The sequence below is a fragment of the Numida meleagris genome, chromosome 1, assembly GCF_002078875.1.
Source record: "Numida meleagris isolate 19003 breed g44 Domestic line chromosome 1, NumMel1.0, whole genome shotgun sequence".
Classification (NCBI taxonomy): domain Eukaryota; kingdom Metazoa; phylum Chordata; class Aves; order Galliformes; family Numididae; genus Numida; species Numida meleagris.
The window spans coordinates 90,821,806-90,844,698 of record NC_034409.1 but is presented as its reverse complement, the minus strand read 5'-3'; the positions used below and the strand labels follow the sequence as shown (position 1 = coordinate 90,844,698).

Sequence of the window (22,893 nt, the reverse complement as noted above, 5' to 3'; positions counted from 1 at the left end):
AGGCTTCTTTAGGAAAGCATCCCATCAGAGAAACTCTCTAGCAGGCATGAATAATTTGCAAATAAGCTTATATCCTTTAAAAAAAATAACATATATATATAGACGATTTTAGCATACCTTTAATAAGCAGCTGGGGATTTCGCTGCTGTAATATCGAGTTGTATCCACTAGATGGACCTCAGTTTCAAAAAGTTGAGAGGTTTTGCTCTGGGTTGAGATGCGCGGACACGTGGAGGTGGAAGCTGGTGCTGAGTAGGGGAGGGAACAGCCGCATCCCAGTGCTTCACAAACACATTTCAGAGAGGCTGCAAAGTAAGTAGTTGTCATTTCAGGACTTATCTTTTTCAGACAAGATTTTACTTTCTGATGAACGCGTTTCCCTAACAATCACATAGACTGTTCTCTTTTCTTTTTCTATTTGACACTTAGCAGGCACCTCAGTAGTAATAGCTGACTATAGCAATTTCCAACAGCTATGTGATTCATCCACTCCTATACTGCCACCTTCTTAGAAAATAAAAGCATTGACTTCAACTGTTTCTTGAAGGTTGCCCACAAGGTAGGAACAGATGGTTATTTTCTCCCTTTCAACAACCCGATAAGGCACTATTGTTGATCTGTTTTAATCAAAACTCACAAATCAGTGTTCCTCTAAAATCGTAACTCAAAACTGACTTAAAAAAGATTGAGTATTAAGAATGAGTACATCTATATTTTTAGATTTCAGGCTTCTGAGCTCTGTGGGCTTGCATTTTTTCAGCAAGGTTTGTTTGAAGAACATCCTCGTAGGTGTTTTCTTGTTTTCTCAATCACAGTGAAACAAAATTTGTTTTCCATTTTAAATGAAAGGCAAGAAGTATAAGAAATATAAGTACATGACTCAAAGAATAGTTATGCAAAATGGCAAATACTGCGTGGCTCTCATGAGAGTAACAAGTGTTGGCAAAATTGGAACAAATTTCTGCTTCTTGCTGCTTTAGGCTGATAGTTGGCATTATGCATGCAGGCTCTTTGGTGTTACATGGCTATGCTTGAAACTATACATTTAAAAAAAAAAAACAACAAAAAACCTAAGACTTTAGATATGTCCCTTTAAAATAATCTGCAAAATCATTTTTGCTTTTTCTCCATCTGAATACCTCCAAGCTTCAAAACCAGAACAAAAGTCATCAGTGTATTTCTTCAGGAAGCCCTCAACACATACTAAGCCTCTAAAGAAACTTTTGAAACAGCAGCATACAAATGCTGGGCAGGCCCAGAGTAATAAGGAACTAGTACAGTAACCTGTAGAAAACTGCAGGATCAGAGATGTGGTTAATTCAGGTTATGAGATGACACAGCAGTTTCTTCCTTAACTCCTACTTCCACTTCAAAGATTATATTTAAGTCCTCAGTTCAGTCAAAGAAGATGTTGTCAGTCAAAGATCTGGCTCACACATGAGCTGTTGCTGTCTATAGGTTAAGTGAATGCCCTGATGAGTAACAGTACAGAGCACTAACTACTTGAAGAAGCTGTGTCAAGCAAGGCAGCCTTGTGCTAGTCAGAAGATCAGCATGCAGGTATTTCTGCCTCTGGCTCAGCCAGCAAGCCAAAGGAAAGCAAGGCCCACGGCAAGATCTGTTGGTTTTGAGGGACAAGAGAGGGAAATAAACAGCACAGCAGAGTGAGCAATCAGAGCATATGGGGAAAGGAAAGATCCTACTGGAAAAGGTAAAGGACACATGGCACAGATCTGTATAAGCAAACTTCATTATCTTAAGGAGCATGGAAAAATTTATTACTGTACTAAACTGTATTTAGCACAGTTTTCCAGAAAAGAGAGTAAATGAAAGAAGCTTGGATAGAAAGCCATCTGGATAGCTTGCAAAGGAAAAATAGATACAGTGGAAATGGAAATTAACATTTCTAGACCACCTCCACGCAAATAGCTGATCAAACCAATAAGCTTTTGAAAAACAAATATACATTAAAAATGAATTAACCTCCAGGCTGAAAAATTTTAATAAAAATAGATCTAAAATAGATGAAGGGCAACGATTCCTAATCCAATTGCTTTTATACATCCTTGTTCTTCCTATAGCTTTACCTCTGAATAATATTTTCATTTGAATTGCATCAGCAGTTTTGCATTGTTCTTCAAAGTAAATCTTTCATAACTCAGGCTAGCCTTGAATAACTTTGCTTCTCAAATGGAAAAATCAAAACCTGGACTATATTAACTACATAATATGACCACTGTTCCTCAAGGGAAATAAAAATACCACTCCTGACTGTAGTACGGGGTCATGCTTATTCTGCCTTCCCATGGTTAGTGAGAGGCAGTTGTTCATCTTGGAAACAGAAATTAAAACAGTGATCCTAGCCTATAGAGTTCAGTAGAACTGTGGAGTAATGGACACGAACTTTTCAGGCACCACACCAGGAGTCTTCTCAGTCAAATCTACATTTTTCCAGGAGCACAGAAAATACAAGTACTGCTGGAAAGGAAGTGAACAAAGCATCCATCTCTGAACAACTGCGAGAAACAGTTGAAAACTGCCTGATTTCATTTTTGATAGGGCTGTCTGAGTCGCAGAAGGGACCACACAAGAATGAGACTGTGCCTTCTTGGATGTAGGTCAATAAAGCCACTTCAAATGAAATAGGTTTAACTTGCTGATAAAACCCATCAAATGTGATGATAAAACAGTTCCTTAAAGTATCAATGTAAATTTTATTCTATATTGCAGGAAGATTTTATATATATATATATTTTTTTTAATGGGGATATCTTTATTACCTTACTGGGCTTAAATCAGTTTTTAGTGTCAATTATTTAAGTTTAACAAAAGCTAGCGGAGGGTTAGAGCAGGTGCTGAAGAAAATGACTTATCCGATTAAAACTGAGTAATATAGACGTGGCAAATTGCTGGAGAGTATTTACCACAGGATAGTCAGTGATACAGTATCAATCAGGGACACAGCGGAGAAATCTACAGTGAAGACTTACTGATGGAAAACCAGGGGAAAACACTAAGTCTCTGCTAGGCACCTATAACATGGATTTATAAGCAGAAAATGAAATGCAAACGACCCACATAAGCTGAATTTTATTCAATCATGCCTTCTGTCTATTTACCTACTTTTTGTTTAAGAACATTAATCTTTCATCTTCATATTCATTCTGCAACTTGAAGCAGTGTTTCTTTTGAATGATGATTTCATTAGGATTTGTTCTGCCAGATAGCGATGCCTCTGGAGTTATGTACTACATTAATTCTGACAGATCTTTTGCCTTGTTTTTATTTTTATTTCACAGGAATTATGGAAAAAAATCTACATGCTAAGAAGATCGGGAATGCAGGAGGATGATAATTTTAGGAGCAGGAACAAGTGAGATGCAAAAATTACTACTCTGTGTTTGCCTGAGCTTGCAGGTGCCATTGTAAGCACCAAAGCCATTCCCATAAAAAGGAGTGGGGACAGCGGAAATTCCAAAGGGCCAGCCACCAGAAAACTGCATCTTCTATAGATGCAGGCAATTTAATGATGATGCACCTCTTTCACTTGTAGAGCAGCCACATGTATCACATTTCTGTGATAGCTTAGACTGGACTCCCGTTCCATTTTTATAATCTTCAGGTAAGTCCTTGCTGCCTTCAGGAGCTTATAGAAGAGTCAACATTTTCAAAATTCCCTTCAGTGCAAGCTCTAGGTGTTCCTTACAACATTACAGTCATTCCTGCAGTTATATTAAGTTGCTCTCTCTGTAAAATAAAAATTATTATAAAAAATCATGATAAATCGTTTAGAAGTCAGAAGAAAGCTATTAAAAAAACCTCAGTTTATCTTCCCTAGTGTAGGGTTCTCTCATTTAAAAGGGAGATGGAAGGCGACGTCCTCTGTATGAGGACGCTGCCCTCAAAAAAGGTAAGAACATTCGCATTGTCCCACTGTGAAGAGGCACTCACTGTCCAAAAGTAAAAGCGAATGAGATCCTACACACATCTCTGTTCCAGCAAAGAAATTCTAACCGTTCAGTTAGAGCAGTTCATTTCCAGGTAGGGACCCCTTTGACCTTGCCAACAGAGGCTGTTGGAAAAATGTGATAAGTTACTCTATTCCTTCCAATACTACAGCTTTCCCCTCGCTCAAATGGTCTGAGGAAAAAGCCATAAGATGAGGGGGAACAGAAGGGGCATCTCATCATGTTTCTCAATTCTTTTAAGCTTTCACTAACATAATCTGCAGTCGACAGTCTGTGTCTTCTCAGACAGTCCTGGCCACCTACCTAAAGCAGCAGCTGAGCTAGATCTAGCTGTTAAAAAAAATATGCTTTACACTCTGGTATCAAGGACGCTGGAAAGATCTCCATACAAAAAAAAAAAAAAAACTGGATCTTATCATGATGAAATTTTAAGTCTCTACCTACAATATAGTAGTTCCAGTTTGAAACAGGAACTAGAGATAATGGAATATTTAAAAGTTTGTTGAAAATATGTAGAGCCTAATGGTAGCCAGGCTTGGTTAGGCTCAAATTTTAGGCTGTGCTAAATACTGATTAATACATTCAGTGCTTGCTAAAAATGTTGATTTTGTTCTGGGCACATAATTATGCTAAAACAATAAGCATATGGAAATGCATTGCTCTTTGCAGCTCTTGGTTCCCAACCTTTGTATCATTCCCAGATGACCAGCAGATTAAACTGAATGAATAGGACCGTGCAGACGTTACACTGTAACATGATGTTAAAATCCTCTTATCCTGCTCCAACAGAGACCAGTCAGCAATTACAGACAGTTCTTCTTCTTCGCAGAAATTTTTCACGATGGATAGGTTTTCTAGAGGTTAGCATTAGTATTTGTTTCAGTGAGGCAGAGGTAAGGTAAGGGATATCCTGACTGACTTTTCACCATAGTCACATGAAAACACTGGGAGTAAACTTTATAGCACACAAAGGTACAGATCTTTGAACTGGTGATAAGTGAATGAAAGAGTGAAAGATGGGAGAGAAAAGCCAATGAGAAATACAAAGCAAACTGTTCATGCAGTGCTCAGTTAAATCCTGACTGTTCCAGAATGATCCAGGCAGTCAGAAGGTGATCTAAAGAGATGGAAAGCATGAAAGCTGAAGGGTCTTGTGTGTGATAATGAGAGAATTAATGATGCATCAGAGCCTTGCAATGAAAACAGGTGGAGATCTGTGTCCTGCAGCATTCAGAACCAGAAGCATTCCACATATAAGAAGCCCCAGTACTGTGAAGTCAGAGAAGATGGCAACTTGGATATGAAGAAACAGCAGAGCTTCAGCCTGTTTTTCTTGTATGAAAAAGCTGTATTAAAGCTAATTAACTGAACTGTTGTCAAAGCATATGTGAATCTGTGTTAATGACAGTTTAGATTCTTAACCAAACCAAAGTGCTAGTTGTACAAAATAAACATACACATAACTGTATAGAACCTCTTGAATCATTTCTTCAGGATCAAAGTAGCCTTCTCCTATTTGAAAAGACTGGAAGTTTTAAATTAAGTCATTGCAAGACTGTAACAAGTAGCAGTGCTGTTAAGGATCCATAATATGGTAGAAAAGAAGAATATCCTGCTAAATATAAGTGCCAGGTGGAGGAATATTGATCAAATGATCCTCTAGAAGGAAGAAATGCAGAACTTCATAGGAAAACTTTACAAAAGTTAGAAAATTAAAAACCGGTTACCTCGAGTGAGATCTTTTAAACTGCTTAATTATCAGAGCTGATATTTGATATCACAGGCTTGACACCTTTCAGAGGAGGGGAGAAATAGTTGCATACAGGCTGCAGCTTATCACATTCCATGGTAGATAACTGAAATACATCAGATGCAATTGAGTACTTGGGATATGAACCTAGAAGTATGAACAGAAAATACCAAATTTCTGTTAGTTTTGGAAGAACTTCTCCTTTGCCTTAATGCCCCCAACCTTAGGGCATTAAAAAAAAATGGAAAAAAAAATGCTTCAAACTTTGCACTCAACATAGGATTTCTTTAAAAAAAAAAAAAGGAAGGGCACTAAATTGATGCAGGTCTACAAATTGCTGCATTAAGTCTGCTAATACACAGCCCACATAAAACAACATAAGAGTAATGTAAAAACATGCATTAGGGATGAAGAAGAATATTAGACCCATCTCTCCACCCATGAAAGGATGAGCTGAGAGCTGCTGATGGGTGGGTGAGTGCTGCTAGCAGAGCTAGCACTTCACTATCTGTGGGTGAACGTTTCAGTCCTTTGTTGCATACTCTTTATTATAAAGCCCACTGAAAACTTAAAGCTGCTTTTCTGAAGGAGCTGTTGTGTAACTGTGACATCTGGGGTTTTTAGTCACTGCCCTTTTTGAACTGGTTATGGAACACTTTAAACCCAGAAGGCTCCACTTCAGCTGTTTACAAACCTTCCCCACACTACTCCACCATTCTAGCTTTGTAAACAGGAGCCAGTTCAGCACAGGGCTCCAGGCTCAAGTCTGTCTTTCTCAGATAAGCACTACCATGGACTGCAGTAGGAAGGAACCCGTGTTTAAAACACAGCATATTATTAAGCATCTGAAGGAACCGAGACTGTTCTTTTGAAAAGTTGAATCTGCTACTCCACCACTGGATCCACCCAAGCAAGCAACTGTGCATATAGAAAAGACTTGTGATTTCACATGCATGTGAAGATAAAGCTACACAGGTCTGTAGCAGTGCAATTGCTATAATTTGTATGTGTGGTTGGAGCCATCCGTGATGCTGTCTTCTGTTTGTGTTTTGTTATGAAGATAGTCATAAGTCATTCAGTAGGTCCATATATGCCATGTCAATAGCATAACTAGAAAACCCATACAAATAATTCTAAACAAATAATTCTTTCTTTCTGTGCAATGCTTGTAAACACATTTTTAAAAAGTTTGCTGTACAAAATAATCATGGGTTCCTCAATATATCTCCTCCTCACCCCACAAGAAGCTGACAACAAGTCAGTGCCAATAGCAGGGCTTGAGAATTCCCACGGAGGGAACGCGCTGCCACAACACACTGTCATGTTCACCCAGACTGTACAGATTCAAAAAACACCTGGATAATTTCATGAAAGAAAAATCCAGCATGCCGCCATGAAACTCAAGGACGCTACTTCTGGATCAGGATGTCCTCAAGCTGCAAATCTCTGTAAGCTTGAGAAAAGTGTCAGGAAAGTATTATAGGTTTTCCCTCTTTTATGATCTTCCTTAAGCATGAAGGCCATTGTTGGAAAGAAGAGACTGAGTGAAACCCAAGACTGGCTGTATCTTTGATGTGACCTGCCACTGTCTTCCTTGTGTTTCTGTGTCCTACAACACAGAAAAAAGTATCACTGCTTATTACGTGGTTTGTGCAGCTACCTGCTGTAATAAAATATCTAAGTATTGACAGATTATATTTGTGGTAAATATAGCCTTTCAACAAAAACTCAAAAAATCTTGTTTATCTTGTGTAACAGTGGTATTCTGAGCTGATTCATCAAGGGGATTGTGGAGGCAGACAGTATGGGTAGGTTCGAAAACCTGTTTCACATCTTCATGAACAACAGGTCCATAAATGGTTACAAAGAAGAACAGACAGGAAGGTACCCACAATTATCTTTAAACCAAAAATTTTGAATCTAGGGCAGTAGGAAGGGAACACAGAGCACGAAGTGGGCAGGTTCATGTGCTCTTCTGAGAATGTTTAGTATATTGTAATTTTTGGCCAGCTGTAAGACTTCACAAAATAAAGTCAGAACCCACATAGCATAATGCAAACAGTCGGCCACTACAGAGAAGGAACAGTATGTAAAAATTGATGACATTATTCTTTACTAGTCTTTGCACAATAACAAGTTTTGGTTTTTTGTGAAAAAAGCTTTTATATTTCTAAAGAAAATAACATGAATGGCTGCCAACATACAGTCATCTCATTAACTAAGACTTAAGCTAGCGGTGAAACAGGAAAATATGCAAATAATTATGCAGTAATCTATGAGAATGCAGATAAAATTGTGCTTTGCATGGCAATGATAGACCCTGGACCTGAAAGTTTATCTTCCCTGAACAAAAATGGTTTATTGCTTTCTGAGTAACTCTACTCAAACTGACTTAAATTAAAGTAGGTCAGGTGCTGACAGTTGTGTAGGTACAGAAGCATGGATTTCAGCACAGATTAATGGGCTGGATATTTACCAAGTTTCTCTGGAAACTGTACTATATTCTATTCAGTTGCAGCTATTTTCTTAGAAAGGACCCAAGCAGCTAGTTTAAAGCCAATCTGGGAAAAGCTACATAAGCAGTAGTAACATCGTGAAAGTAAGAGAGTCCCACTGTGAGTAATGTTTGGCACTGCTCTACTCATTACTCCTCTGGTGCTGGGAAAGAGGACATTTGGAGAAACACATACAGAGCCAAATAAAACTGTCAGACAAAAGACTTGGGACAAACAAGGACGAAACCTGCAATACATTTAAGGACAAGCCCTGGAAAGTATCGAGCTTATGTACAAATTTAAGGATGTATATAGTTTCCATCAATGTTCAGAAGGTTCTGCTTAGCTAACCAGCTCACCTATGTGACTCTGCTGGACTTGACCCTGATTTCACTTTTATACATGTAAAACAATGGCATTTTGTCAGTACAAAGTTAGAGCAAAGTCAGAATCAGGTGGTTCTTACTGCAGTACCTACATGCTGATGGATGTTATGAAACCATAATACCATTCAAAAAAGGTATAAAGCACATTTCCCTGTATACGAAGTATGTTCTACATTAAGCTAACCATTGATAAAAGCCTTTAAGATGCTGCTGTTTTTATCTGTATAAAGATTACTAAGAAAAAACAACCCTGACAGCTAGATTCTTCGATGATGGGAAGTATGTACAGGCTGTTGTGCTTTTATTACATAAGCACTAATGGCAATTTCAGAAAAGGAATTCAGGCAAAGTGGCACATAATAGGAAATCAGTTGTAAGAGGGCTAAGTCATGTTAAAAGTCAAGGAAGTGACTAACACTGGCAGGAAAATAACCAGCCAGGTGGTTATGCTTTTATATAAATCAGCTAATACATATATTTCATGGAAACGGAAGATATCAAAGAATTCTGGGGAAGAAATAGCATTTAAATCCTCAAAATCAAAGTCTATCACGTTGTCACTCAGTTTTACAGAATCCAAGAAATTTGAAGAAGTTTCTGAACAAGTCAACCAGAACATCGATTACAGATTCAAGATTAACACAGGAATCTTGCCTTGTTGAAGTGTGTGTGCCTTACTTACTCAATGACAGTGACTTGGTTTGCTTATTTTTGAGGAAGGGAATGCAAGAGTCTGTACCTTGCTTTACTTACATTTTACAGTAAGCTATATTTTGATGCAGATAGTGATAACCTAATCAAAGAAAACCTAATCATAAGAAAATATGCCTTTAGAAGATGGAAAGTTCTCTACATTGGGACACTGAAATCAGACAACAGAATATCCATCCAAACACAGCTTTGCTGCTAGTTACCTATGGCAGAAACAAGTGTTGGATTCAGTCTATCTTTAATAAATAAGACTGCTTTTATTTTTGGCTTTGGGAAATCCAACTAAATTTCTCTTAGTTATTTTGCAGCTGATTTTTCCTACCCACAAGAATTCAGCTCTCCTTTGGGAATACAACAACACAAGTGCCTTTTTATATGGGAAGAAGTATGAAGTAACCAATGCCTCTCACATACAGCCCTCCATGGTCTAGCTTTTGCAAACACAGGGCCACTTAGGGCCTTAAGTGGCTTCATTTCTGAAATATGTCCAGGCCTACCACGAAGACCTAGCAAATCTTGTTTTACTATGGATATACTGTTTGTGTAGTACTTCCATAAGTCTATGGAATATGCCTGGCTCATGACTGAAGCAATGATCTCTGTCATATGCCCAGCAGTTCTGGTGTCAGCTTGCTCCCTGCCTATGTGATGAACACAAGAAAAGCAGCTGGGAAGGGGCTACTTCATCTAACATTCCCCCAACCTAAGCCCTCCTACAGCATGTGTCCTGTACACACTCGTGTGCCTAATGCTCCCAAGTCCTAATATATGTCTAACGCTGTCCTGCTATGCATTTGCTGTTTGGCCAACAGCACATTTCCAGTTACTGTCCAAGCAACTAACTGTAATTCAAGGATCACAATTACCCTCCCTATAGGTTCCACACAGAGGAAATATCCATTAAAACATAGCTTTTCCTGCTGAGTTGCTCTAGCCCTAAAGAAGAGTACCACAGAATTTCGTATGAATTCTCTAATAGCAGGTCCATCTGCTGACTACAGCTGTGCTTCTAGCTGTGCGGACCAAGGTCCTCTGAATTCAACTCTGCAGTGTTTCAATACCAAGACACCTCATATTCCCCACATTTATTTCATTCAAATTACAAAGTCTGCATTACAAAACTCAAAAAGAAACTAGACCCTCAGTTAAAGACCCTGAAGCCGTATTCCAAGTCTCTTCCAACCACAGTGACAGAATTCAGTCAGTCCAAAGACAATATGTTTACTAACAAGTTTACAATTTACAACAATGACCTAGCTAGATTTTTTTATCTCCTCCTTACACCCTCCCTGCTCAGATTGGGAAATGAGGATTTCTGTTGCTGCAGATCATCTGGTATGCAGTCAACAAAGGGAAACTTGCAAGAAAAGGGCTATGTGAAGTAGATACACAGAAGATAAAGAAGACAAGGGAACATAACTTATGAAAATTTCTTAGAAATGTGCTAGAAGCCCGAATTTTTTCTGCTGTGTTTATTTTTGGAGAAACAGTGAGAGCTTCTGTGCAAAGAGAAACCTTATTCACTGAAGCTACAGATCCCATTTCACACACCAGTCTCATACAGCTCATAAAGTTGGTTTTGAGCCATTCAAGTCATTGTTTGCCACAGTAATTCAAGCACTTATTTGTAACACTGCTTATTCATTGAGTCTGCCTTTATACTTCGCAAATAAAAGCCCCCTATTTCACTTAAATGAAAACGGATGGGTAGGAATTGCTTGAGAAATTTAAGAGAGCCAATACAGGTTCAGTGACCGCTAAAAAGCAGTTTGCTATATGAATGGTGATACGAGCACTCAGTCAGGGGCAACAGGAGTCGTGATGGAAAGCAGCTCTCACAGGTCTGTGAAAGGGTAGAGACCTGCAGGATGCCAGGCTGCATTACAGGGGGGTAGATGATTTTGTCAAGTGTCATCTGCTGTGTAATATCAATTGTGATAGTTGTATGAGTATTAATAAGAAGGTCTGTAAGTACTTACAGGAAACTATAGTTCTGAATATTAACCAGCTAATAAATCATGCCAGAGACAGACTAGGTAGTTGATCTAATCATAAAAACAATTTATGAAATGGAAGTAGAGCATACGTTATATGCAGATTTCATTAAAGTACCTGGCACGCTGATTCATAATATGTTATATATTAGAAAAAAGAAAAAAAATATTTTTTTCAGCTAATTCTAACATAGGGAAACTTTACAGGTAAGTAGATTATTGCTAGATTGATCATTTTCATTGACAAATCAGTTGCCCACAACAGACAGGTCTTATGGGAAAAAAAGAAAAAAAACCCACAAAAATAGAAAAAAAGAAAAGAAAAAATGCTAAGCTGGAAGATGTAATTTCATTGGACAGGGTGATACAGCTATAGTTTGTCCATATAAAACTGTAAAACTTACACTTAGGTTGCACCACTGATAGCTTGACTCTTCCATAACCACAGTGATGGATAGAGATGTTGCTCTCTTGGAAAGCAGTCACGTGAGGCATGATGCCCGCAGAAGACTCGGCCCACTGGGCCCACCATTTTTTTAGGTCACATTACATTAATTGAGAGGAGTTATTCAGTTATGCTACAGAAAGAGATGACAACTGATAACCTGTTTGAGGTCAGGCCTTGCAAGTAATGACTGAGAATAATTTCCATCTTTAAATTAAAGTGCTTAAATCAGTTTACAAGAAAAAGATTGTTCTCTTTCAAAATATGGGATTCCAGAAATCATCAGAGGTAGCAAATTCAGTAGAGTCCAAGAACTAAGTGTAAACAGACTTTACCTTCATCTGCGTAGAGGCAGAGGATCGAGTCCCATATATATCGAGGCACATAGAAACATGTTGCAGTTGTGCATTTTGTGTTTCTATGGGCAGAGAAAGTCATAGTTTCAAGCTCATGCTTAATAAAGCTTCTGTAATTAGAAAATGCAGATGTTTTATCTTTAATGTTATAAATTAAATGCAGCAACAGTGAAGCTAAAATTTCCAGCACATAATCTTTGTATTTGAGTTTTAAGTATCTGGATAGCATTTTGAACATGTAACTATTGTTTTCAAAAATCATCCATGAAGATTGCTTAGTGAAGCATCTAAAGGTAAAGCTGTTTCTTTACAGTGCAGTGTATTTCATGCTTTTCATGCTGAAAGATGAAAACTTCATTACCTCCATAAGATATTTAGCAAAAGCAATGTATAGATGCTAAAGAGAAGATCACAGTTTGTTTCCATAACTCAAGATGTTGACAGAAAATTCCTGATCTCAAAGGATACAGTTAATTATGAGTTGGAGGAAAGTTTCCTTGTTTTTATTAGTCCTGCAGAACATACTAGCACAGGCTTGGGCCCATACTAACCACAAATACATTGACTTCCTGATCAGAGGTGGCTTATATCCAAGCTGCTCAAGCTGGATGTGTCCACACAGATGTGCTGAAAGGACTCAGCCATGGCACCAAAGGGGTTAGCTATAGAACAAGGAACTGAACCTAATGCACTTGAGTTCGAAGCTGGTGAAATAAACATCTGTACTATTTCTGCCCTGATATGAATTACTCTCTTGAAAGAAGGACCAGTGCTGCCTATAGCCACTGAAGTGCAGCACAGAGGTCTCCAAATTAGCTGTAAACACAGGAGCTCAGGCGCTGTTTTGTCTCCATTACAACACAGGCTTCAGTGTCTCAGCAGGGTGATTTAATCACTAAGGGCTCTGTGCTGTTGTCTGTGTCATGTAGACATGCTTTAACTATTTCTCTTGAATGTAACCTCTATTATATTAATGGGTTTCACTGCTTGAGGTATTTTAATCATATTCTATTGCCAAAGGCTTTCTAATACCTTGATGATGTTTTACTTAGAAACAGAAGTTGCTGGTCGCTGGAAGACTGAGATGACAGTCTGAATAATTGCATAGCTTAGGAAGACAATATCCGAGCATATGCCTGACAATTTCACATTCACAGTTGATAACCTCATAATTTCTATGAATAATCTAAAAACGTAACAGAAATACCCCTGTGGCTCTGATGCATCTATTTTTAAAGTTAGGTAATTAGCATACAGGCTTCCCAACATTATCAGCTATCTAGCAGCTAATGCAAATGAATTAGAAGTTGATAAAGAATAAAAGAGCTTGAGGTGGTTGGACTCACCTGAACTGTCCTTAGTAGAACTATTTTGATAACAGAGATTCCCATATCTGTAAAAGAATGTTCAATCTGCGGCACTGATTTTGATAATTTTTCCAGTTATTTAAGGTAAATAGTCCCCTGAGCTAGTTCATAGGATTGGCCCACAAATAGATGTGCCAGCACAGCTTGTGAAACAGGGACAAGGTCTGCACCATAGAATTAGAAATGAGCTGGGAAAGCCAGCTGCTTAACAGTGCCTATTACTACCTAATATTTTGTACAGGAAAATGATAGCCACATAAGTACTCTATTCCCAGAGAAGGAACACATTCAAAAGAAAGATTTGGAGGGCAGTATCTTTCGCTGGTCTGTGGTTATTTTTTTTTCAGTTTGGGGAGGAAAGCTCAGGTCTGCAAGATGGCCATCTTAAATAAAAGTCTAAAACAGAAGACAAACCATGAAAAAGCTATGTAGGAGATATTCATTATTGATGAATGAAGTAAGGGATCCTTTAATTTTCCCTTCCAGCCTTACTAGCACTATTGAAAAATGCGCTTTTCCCTCACATGTGAAGTGGTCACATGTGGAACCGAGTAGCACTTCCATTAAGATCAAGACTTCAGCCATCCCTGATATAACTACTGTTTATTCATGCAGTACAGATATTGTTCTCATTGAAGGCCATCTCATACACTCATTGTGCTTATATTAAATGTAGAAATTTAACCACAAAAGCCAAAGGAATGCTGTATGGCAGGCTTGAAATTTTAGTATTTACGGAGGGTCTGTCACGATGCAATTTCAGTTTTCACCTCTCTTGATTGGTACTGAAAACATTTACATGGGAACATGGCCAGATAAATCCCCAGGTAGTGGAAATGTGGGAGTCTTGCTCAAGTCAGTAGTCTTACCAGTTAAAAGCACCTTAAGGTTTGATTTGGGTTGTGTGTTGCTAAAAAGCTTTCTTATTTCTTGCTCATCAGTATTCACTGATTGCAATATCACCATGTGTCTCTAAAGACAATCTGGTTGCCAGAAACAGTGAATTATGTCTGCATGAAAGAAACTATCAACAGGAGCAGAGCAACCCTTAGACAACAAAAGATTGCATTTTTCATGGAAACATTAAAAACGAATGGAAATATATGATGAAAACAACATTTTAATTAGATAACTGGCTCTTCAGAAATAAAATGTTTTCCTCTATCAGTGATTTTAAACCAAAATGACTCGATTTTCAGATTATTTAGATGATAGTGTGAATTAATGCACGAGAAAACAGATAACATAGCTGAAATTTTAAACACTGTGATTTGCTTAGTAAGAATAACAGTGTCAAAAGAGTTGGAACAAGCCACAGTATTAAACTTGACAGGATAATGTCAACTAATGTATGCAGAGTCTATTATTCTATATGCAGCTAAATAATACTTAGTTTTTAATTTCTTCCAACATTCAGGCACCACTATGCACAACTGCATATTTCTCTATTTTGGCTAAATATATACATATCTTCAATAACTTAAATTCTTTTAAAAATACTTTAAAGGATATTCTTCAGTCTTGAAGTCTTGAATTTTAAATAAATTTGCTGTTTTGCTCTGCTTAGAAATTAAGGTTATTTTTCATTCTACAAAACTTCTTATGCTTATTTGACCTATTCCAGCAGCATTAATCCTCCCTGTTCTTTAAATTTTTCAGCATCTCATTAGCAGATTAAAAATTCTGATAATTTTTAAGCAGCTGTGATGAATATAGCATACATTTTCCTCCATCTTTTCTAATTCAATATGTAAGTTTATCTTTTTGTAAAAACAAACAAACACCACTGAAACCAATAAATTATCCTTCACACAGCTATCCTGATGAAGAGGGATTCCTTTAAAAAGCCAAGGCAGTAAAAACCACAATAAAGATTTTTCACATTATTTCAGTCTACCAAGTGATATTTATAATTACATCTGTAAATGGAAGCAGTAGCACTTAAAAAAATTTCACTCATAGGCTAACTTTTCTGCTGAGCTAAAGGAGAGAACTTCATTGAAGCTTCTCTACATTTATCAGGTTACACAAAAGGCCATTTATTATTGTAAAAGCCTGTCAGCCCTCTGTCATCTGGCAGATTACATTCTGTTTAATATCAAGAGTGCAACCAGGTACAAAGTAGAAGAGGACTTTCCTGCTTTGTCTTCTATGAAGTGGCCGTCAAATAGCTAGTTGGTAACTGAAACCTCATTGTTTTCAGAAGTCATGTGAGAAGGTGGGCTAGCATTGACCCATTTCTCCCAACTTTTTTTTAAAAACAATTCCAACTTCCAAACAGTTTTTCTCATAGTTTAATTGATAGATTTATGTTTCAAAACCAAAATAAGGGAATACAAGGTAATTAGTAAATAAAAATGTATTTTTCTTATATTTCAGCTAATTGTTAGCTCTACTGAGCCATGGGTTAACAAAAGCAACTATGCTAACTGAAAAGTATTTAATCATTAAGGTCTGTTTATAGCAAGGAAATTGACTATATTATAAAAGGCATATGCATCAGACATATATCCTTATACAAAATGCTTCACTCTGTTACAGAACTAGAGTAGGAGAAAAAAATGGTTCATCTGAAAAGAAAGAGTTAATTCTGGATATAAGCAACAGATTGTATATAGTACTAGTTAATCACCATAAAAAAACTATAATTAAGAAAAACCGTAACACAGAGAAACTTAAATTTACAGAATTTTCCTAATGAAAAATATTTTTCTGTATGTGTCTTTGAATTTTGGTACTCTATGTATCATTCCTTGCAAAGTTATCAAAAAGGGTAGGATATATGTATCCTGTCTCCTGTTTTAAACTGCTTCATACTTTAATCTATTTTATATTTCTTCTCAGAGTAAATGGACTCCAGCAATAGGCATCACAGTTAAAGATATGCTAAGTAAAACTAAACAATTTTGTCATAGTTCCTTAGCTTCAAGCTTTGACCTTGATCGAGGTGCAGAGCTGCACTTCAAGCCAAGGGTGCTCCCAGTCCTCTCCAATTTAAACTCTGCATTGGTGACATTTCCATGCAACAAACAATTCTAAAAATAAATACAGCTACACAATGATGCACTTATTTCATGCCCCCTCCCTGGCTTACCAGGTCTGCTCCCTTCTCCAGGGTAGCCTGGTTACCACAGCAATGAAACAACCCTTGTCGGCTGTTTTTGCATGCCTCCCCCCCCCCCCCCCCCCCCCCGCACCATCCCCTCTCTAGCACACCCCAAATGTGTTGAATGTGGAAATTCTGGCTAGTTTACTCATATTGTTAAAATTAACAATCTGGAGGCTAGAGGGATGTCAATTCAAGCCTCCTCTCTAGGCTATGTATCACTGATAGGACTCCTGGAGCCTGAACAAACAAACAAATGCAATAAATGTCAACCACGTGTTGTCAAGTTATTTCATGTAACCATGGCAAAGTGTAGGCAGCTAAGCGAAACTGGCATCATTTTGGATGGCTTAAAATAATCTTACTAACATTGCAGAGGCCAACTGATTGTCAAATAGGGTTCAGACCAATTAATGTTATTCAGAATTAGACACCAAAATGGGGTTGGTATTTCTGTTCACGTTGGACCTTGTCAGAATATTTCAGGTTAATAAAGGAGGAAAATAAAAATGATAGTTGATTTTTTTTATGACTTGCTTGTCTTTATTCCTCAGGGTCTAAAGTTCTGGGAACCAAACTACAGCCAGGACCATGGAACCAAAGTGAAGGGGACTCAGTACAGGTTCCTCTGTAAACGCAGTGCAATAGGTGGTTTTCATTGGTGGCCTGTTGGTATACTGAACACTTATGTGTAACAAAGCCAGTGATACAATACACAGAGGAAAATATTCCTAGGAAGATTTTTCCTGTTAAGGGCTCTGACTGTTACAAAATGTAATGGCTAGTTAATAGTTAGTATAACATAAGTGCAAGTTTTTATGACTGCTTGGAAATCTTGTTAGCTCCTCTGAGCCATGATTTTCCAGTAGTAGTAGAATTTTAATAACAGTTTCTCCACATAAGTAGAGAACCCTCACAAGAGAGCATCCATTTTTTTTCATTTTTCCCCTTACTGTTGCAACCTGGTCAAAGATGTTAGAAAATGCTATACTCCATCCTACATTACATTACACCTGCAAAGCAATAGGTGATAACTATGTAACTTTGCAGGCCAGTAGACTTAACTTTAATTGATGTGTAAAGGGGTTGTTTCTTTGTTTTTGACAGGAAGATGACTAAAACAAAGGTACAGGTGCCTGATGCCACTTGAGAAAATTGTGGTCCTTCTCTCATCTTTATTGTGTCATATGCTGAACTGTAGAAGGCAGGGATGTTGTGTGGAAACCGCTGAACCATATTCTGAGAAGCAAAAATGGCCAAATTGCATTCATATAGTTGACAGCTTGATATACTGCATGACAAGATACACCTTCTGGCAGCACCAGAGGGCAAAAAACCACATATTTTGAGTATATTTTTTTCAGCTTATTCATTCAGAAGGAGTAGGTAGCTATCAGCATGCTGTCCACTCATCTCTGAGACAATAACTGTTAGTACAGTCAATTGTTTTTATTACGTACAATACCTGAATAGTCTGAGGCAGCTATCATCATGCTAAGAACTATGGCTGGAAACTGGAAGTAGTGATATGACTTACAGCATGTTGTTAGCAAAATAATCATTATACTGGACTTATTAATGATACTAGCAGATTGGAGATACTAAGTACAAAGAGAATTATCCTACAATTTTTCACATTATTTCCATCAAGAGATGTTTACATAATATCTACCGGATTCCTTGTGTAGGCAGTATGTTCAAATAAACTTATTCCAGTCCTGATGCATCAAATTTATTCATACATGAAAGATGTTTGAAATGCTAAGTTCACTCCTGCCCTGCCTTCCCATTCATAAACACACATTTCATCTGAATTTTTATCTATTCTTTATTTCCGTTTATCATTCTTTCTTTTCCTCTTAATGATCTCTAGACAAACTGGATATATACAAAATACTTAAAGAAACTTGAGGTTTCATATTACCCCCAAGAGGATACAAAGCATAAGGCCATGGAATACCATACAATGTTACAGTTTCTAAGTTACATAAGTAAAAAAAAAAAAAATAATGTTCTGAATTTGCACATAAACAATTTGCCAATATCCAAAACCAATGAAACCTGAACAGAAGGTCCTCACATGCTTTAGATCAGGGACAATTCTGACTCCTTTCTATCTAATGTCAATATAGCACAAGCGTAAACAAAAAGACAATTCCAGAAAGTGTACTCTTTATTCTTTTTTTACTTGGAAAACTTACAAACTGCTTATCTCTCTCAATAAATGCAGCAAAATTTATTGATGAGTTCACATCCCTTCAGTTAACATGACATTCTGGAAAAAGGGCAAATAAGTGTGACTGAGAAATGAACTCTCAACCAAAAATTGAAGCCAGGATTCTAACATTCTTTGCAAGTACTCATAGTTCCTTCCATTGTTTCTAAAACTTATAAACAGGGAAGTATTTTACAGATGTATTAAATGAATAATGTTTAAGCCACTAGTCAACCTCACCTCTCCACTATCTCTTTTCTCCCTCCCCTCCAAGAATCCTGCAATACAACAACCATTATTGAAAAAAAAAAAAAGATGGAATTCTCAAGTGATGTCTCTGATACAAAAAAAGAAATAGCTCCCATGGGAATAGTATTATCTTTATTATTTTATCAACTCTGAGCTAGGGGATGATCAACACTGACACTCAAAAAGGATTATGTGAAAATAAAATGAGGAAAAGTTATAGGAGAAGTAAAAGTGATATATTCATTCTTGTATCTTACTAGCATTATGGAATGTTATCTTTCAATTTATTACTCCCATCCTAAATTACAATGGAGTAGGATTCTGCAAATTAGAATACTTGACAGACAGAGTTATATTTCCTCTTTCCCAAATAACACATTGCATTATGGACTTCTCATTTCTAGTGTGATGACCTTCCAGTTGACAATATATTAAATAATAATAATAATAAAATAAAATCTCACTTTCAGCATTCTTTCCAGTACACAGTTTTACATGTGAAAGTAATTGCAAGCATAGCCTTGCAACGTAGCCTTACTTAGCAACCATTTAGAGGGCCATTTTAAACTTGTTAGTTGTCCTATTATTTTTCCAATCAAATACTTAGATCTAGATGACAAAGCTTAAGAGATCTGCTGCCAAACCTATTATTACCTAGCTTATTAGCATCGTCAAAGATACATTCAGGAGATGCCACAAAGAGGATTAAAAGTTTCTGCAGGATTAGCCCTTAATTCAAAGCAAAAATAGGACATGAAAACACAAGTATGGAAAACGTATCACAGACTGGCTGGGGTTGGAAGAGACTTCCGCATGGAAGGTCCAACCTCCCATCCAGGGCAGGTGTCTAGCACCCTGTCCAGGCAGCTTTTGAAGAGCTCCAAGGAGGAGATTCCACAAACTCTCTGGACAATCTGTACCAGTACTATGTCTCCAAAACAACAAAGTGTTTCTTAGTTCAGAGGGAATCTCCTATGCTTCAAGTTGTGCCCATTGCTTCTCGTCCTAGCAGTGGATACCACTGAAAAGAGTCTAGATCTGTCCTCTTTGGACTCTCCTTTCAGGTATTTATATACTTTGATGAGATCCACTAAAACTCCTCTATGCTGAACAGTCTCCACTCTCACAGCCTGTGCTCAAAGAAGTGGTGATCCTGTCCCTTTATAATCTCTGCAGTCCTTTGCTAGGCTCTCTACAGTAGCTTCATCTGTCTCTCCAGTACTGGGAAAAAGTACACGAGTACTAAATATGATACAAAAAGTAATTTTGGTTTCCAAAAATATTTTTAAAAGCAATTTCTAATTCTAATTTTCAATGAACAGCTTAGAGGGAAAAATAGGTCTTCAAATCAGCCTCTGAATAAAAAATACTGATATCCAGAGAGTAACACAGTTATCTTCACTGCCATATCTGCTTCCATTTTATTTGATTGAGTTCATAGTCCACAGCCTTCAGTGGACCATAGTAATAGTAACTTGTCATTCAAAGGTGGCAAATCCTACAGGCATCATAGAATCACCAAGATTGGAAAAGAGCTCCAAAATTATCTAGTCAAACCATCTACCTACCACCAGTATTTCCCCACTAAACCATGCCCCTTAGTACAACATTTAAACATTTCTTGAACACTTCCAGGGATGGTGACTCAACCACCTCTTTGGGCAGCCTGTTCCAGCACCTGACCATTCTCTCAGGGAAGAATTTTTTCCTAATATCCAATATGAACCTCCGCTGGCACAACTTGAGGCCATCCTCTCTAGTCCAATTGCTAGTTATGCAGGAGAAGAGGCTGACCTCCACCTCACCACAATCTCCTTTCAGGGAGTCGTAGAGAGATATAAGGTCTCTCCTGAGACTCCTCTCCTCCCAGCTAAATAATCTCAGTTGCCTCAGTTGCTCCTCATAAGAAAGACTTGTGCTCCAGACCCCTCACCAGCTTCATTGCCCTTCTCTGGACACGCTCCTGGGACTTGATGTCTTTCTTGTCCTGAGGGGCCCAAAACTGAACAGAGTACGCAAAGTGTGTTCTCATCAGAGCTGACTAGGGGGGGAGGATCACTTTCCTGCTTCTGTTGGCTATATTGTTTCTAATACAAGCCAGGATGCCATTGGCCTTCTTGGCTGCCTGATGACTCACATTCAGCTGAACATTGACCAACACCCCCTGGCCCATTTCCTCCACACAGTCTTCCAGCCACTCTTTCCAAAGCCTGTAGTGTTGCCTGGGGTTGTTGTGGCCAAAGTGCAGGACCTGGCACTTGGTCTTGCTGAACATAAATTTATCCTTCAGGTATCTCCTGAACTACAAACACCCTCCCTTGTTACTGAGAAGTTCGTGATGGAAACAGTTTTTGTTTTCTAGCCCTGCTAAGAGAACTCAAGAGTTGCTTGGAAAGGCAAACCATCCCAGTTTCTTATGGACTGGCATTCTAATCCTGGTGCAGAACCTGAGAGTTTTTTGTCATTTCAGACAACAAAGTTATCCAAAGTCAAATAAGAACTCCTTCTGTAACAGACAGTTCCCTAGAAACACCTCTTTAATAGCAGTGGACAAGCCTTGGAAGAGGTGGAAGAGAGTTTTGGCATATATTCATAAATATTAAGAATAACTGTAAATAATTGAGGCATTTACCACGGTCACTTTCTTTTAGATGTCATTCCAAATGTCTAAATTGAGCTTATTAAAGACGAAAATCACTTACTTCTGAACCTTCACAAACCAAAATCCAAATCCAGTGAACGACACGAGTGCACGCCTAAATTCCCAAACAAGGCTCCTCAACATCACACACATGATTCCTTGTTTTACACAGGGACCCAAACTCAATCTGTTGTTTTCAAACATTAGGCATGAAAGAGAAGTCTTAAATTACTTGATGCAGCACATGATTGTTATTAAATGTCCAGGTCTTATACAGGCATTATTTTACTTCCTTCCTCAACATAGGAAAGGTGTGGAGCTTCTGGAGAGGGTACAGAGAAGGGCCACAAAGATGATCAAAGGGCTGGAGCACCTCTCCTATGAAGATAGGCTGAAGGAACTGGGCTTGTTCAGCCTGGAAAAGAGAAGGCTGCAGAGAGACCACATTGCAACCTTCCAGTTTTTAAAGGGAGTTTATAAACATGAGGGAAATCAACTTTTTACAAGGGTAGATAGTGATAAGACAAGGGGGAATGGTTTTAAACTAAAGGAGAGGAGATTTAGATTAGATGTTGGGTGAAGTTTTTTTTTACTGAGTGGTGAGGTGCTGTAACAGGCAGCCCAGAGAGGTTGTGGATGCTCTGTCCCTGGAGGTGTTCATGGCCAGGCTGTATGGGGCCTTGGGCAATCTGATCTAGTACTTGATCGAGCAGCTGGCAACCCTGCCTGTGGCACAGAGGTTGGAACTTGATGATCCATGAGTTTCCTTCTAACGCAAGCCATTGTACAATTTCTATATTCTCTCTGCAATCAGGTTTTCATTGATTTCTGCCATGTATTTCATTTATTCATTGAATTAGAGCACATGTGACTTTAGGATGCAAGGATTTCTTATATTTCTACACTGCTTAGGTTTGCATCTCAGAAAACACAGAACATGTGTTACTCATCTGCAGCAGTAGAAAAGAATTTTTGAAATTCTCTTATTTGTCTTTTAGACTACACATGTAAACTTTGTCTCATTTGCTTTGCTAATCAGACACATACAACACTTAGATGTGCAACAATAAAAATGTTTTTAGACTTGGACAATATTTAACAAACAGCAGATATTAATGCCTTAAGAACAATGCATAGCCACAAATAGTTTTAAAATCTATGCACAAATATCTACGAGCACAACGAATTCCCTAGGAAAGTTTTGAACAGC

At 37.9% G+C, this 22,893-nt stretch overlaps 1 long non-coding RNA gene across 2 annotated transcripts in view; it reads right to left on the bottom strand.

The window, feature by feature from the left end:
• LOC110401573 overlaps positions 1-22,893 on the bottom strand; it is a 58,116-nt gene that overhangs the window by 2,632 nt on the left and 32,591 nt on the right. The window contains exons 2-3 of one of the 2 annotated variants that reach the window (XR_002440440.1): positions 5,696-5,865; positions 118-305 (exon numbers count right to left, since the gene is read on the bottom strand). This is a non-coding gene — a long non-coding RNA (uncharacterized LOC110401573). The remainder of the gene's footprint in view (positions 1-117; positions 306-5,695; positions 5,866-22,893) is intronic. The other variant, XR_002440436.1, reaches the window with a different exon arrangement.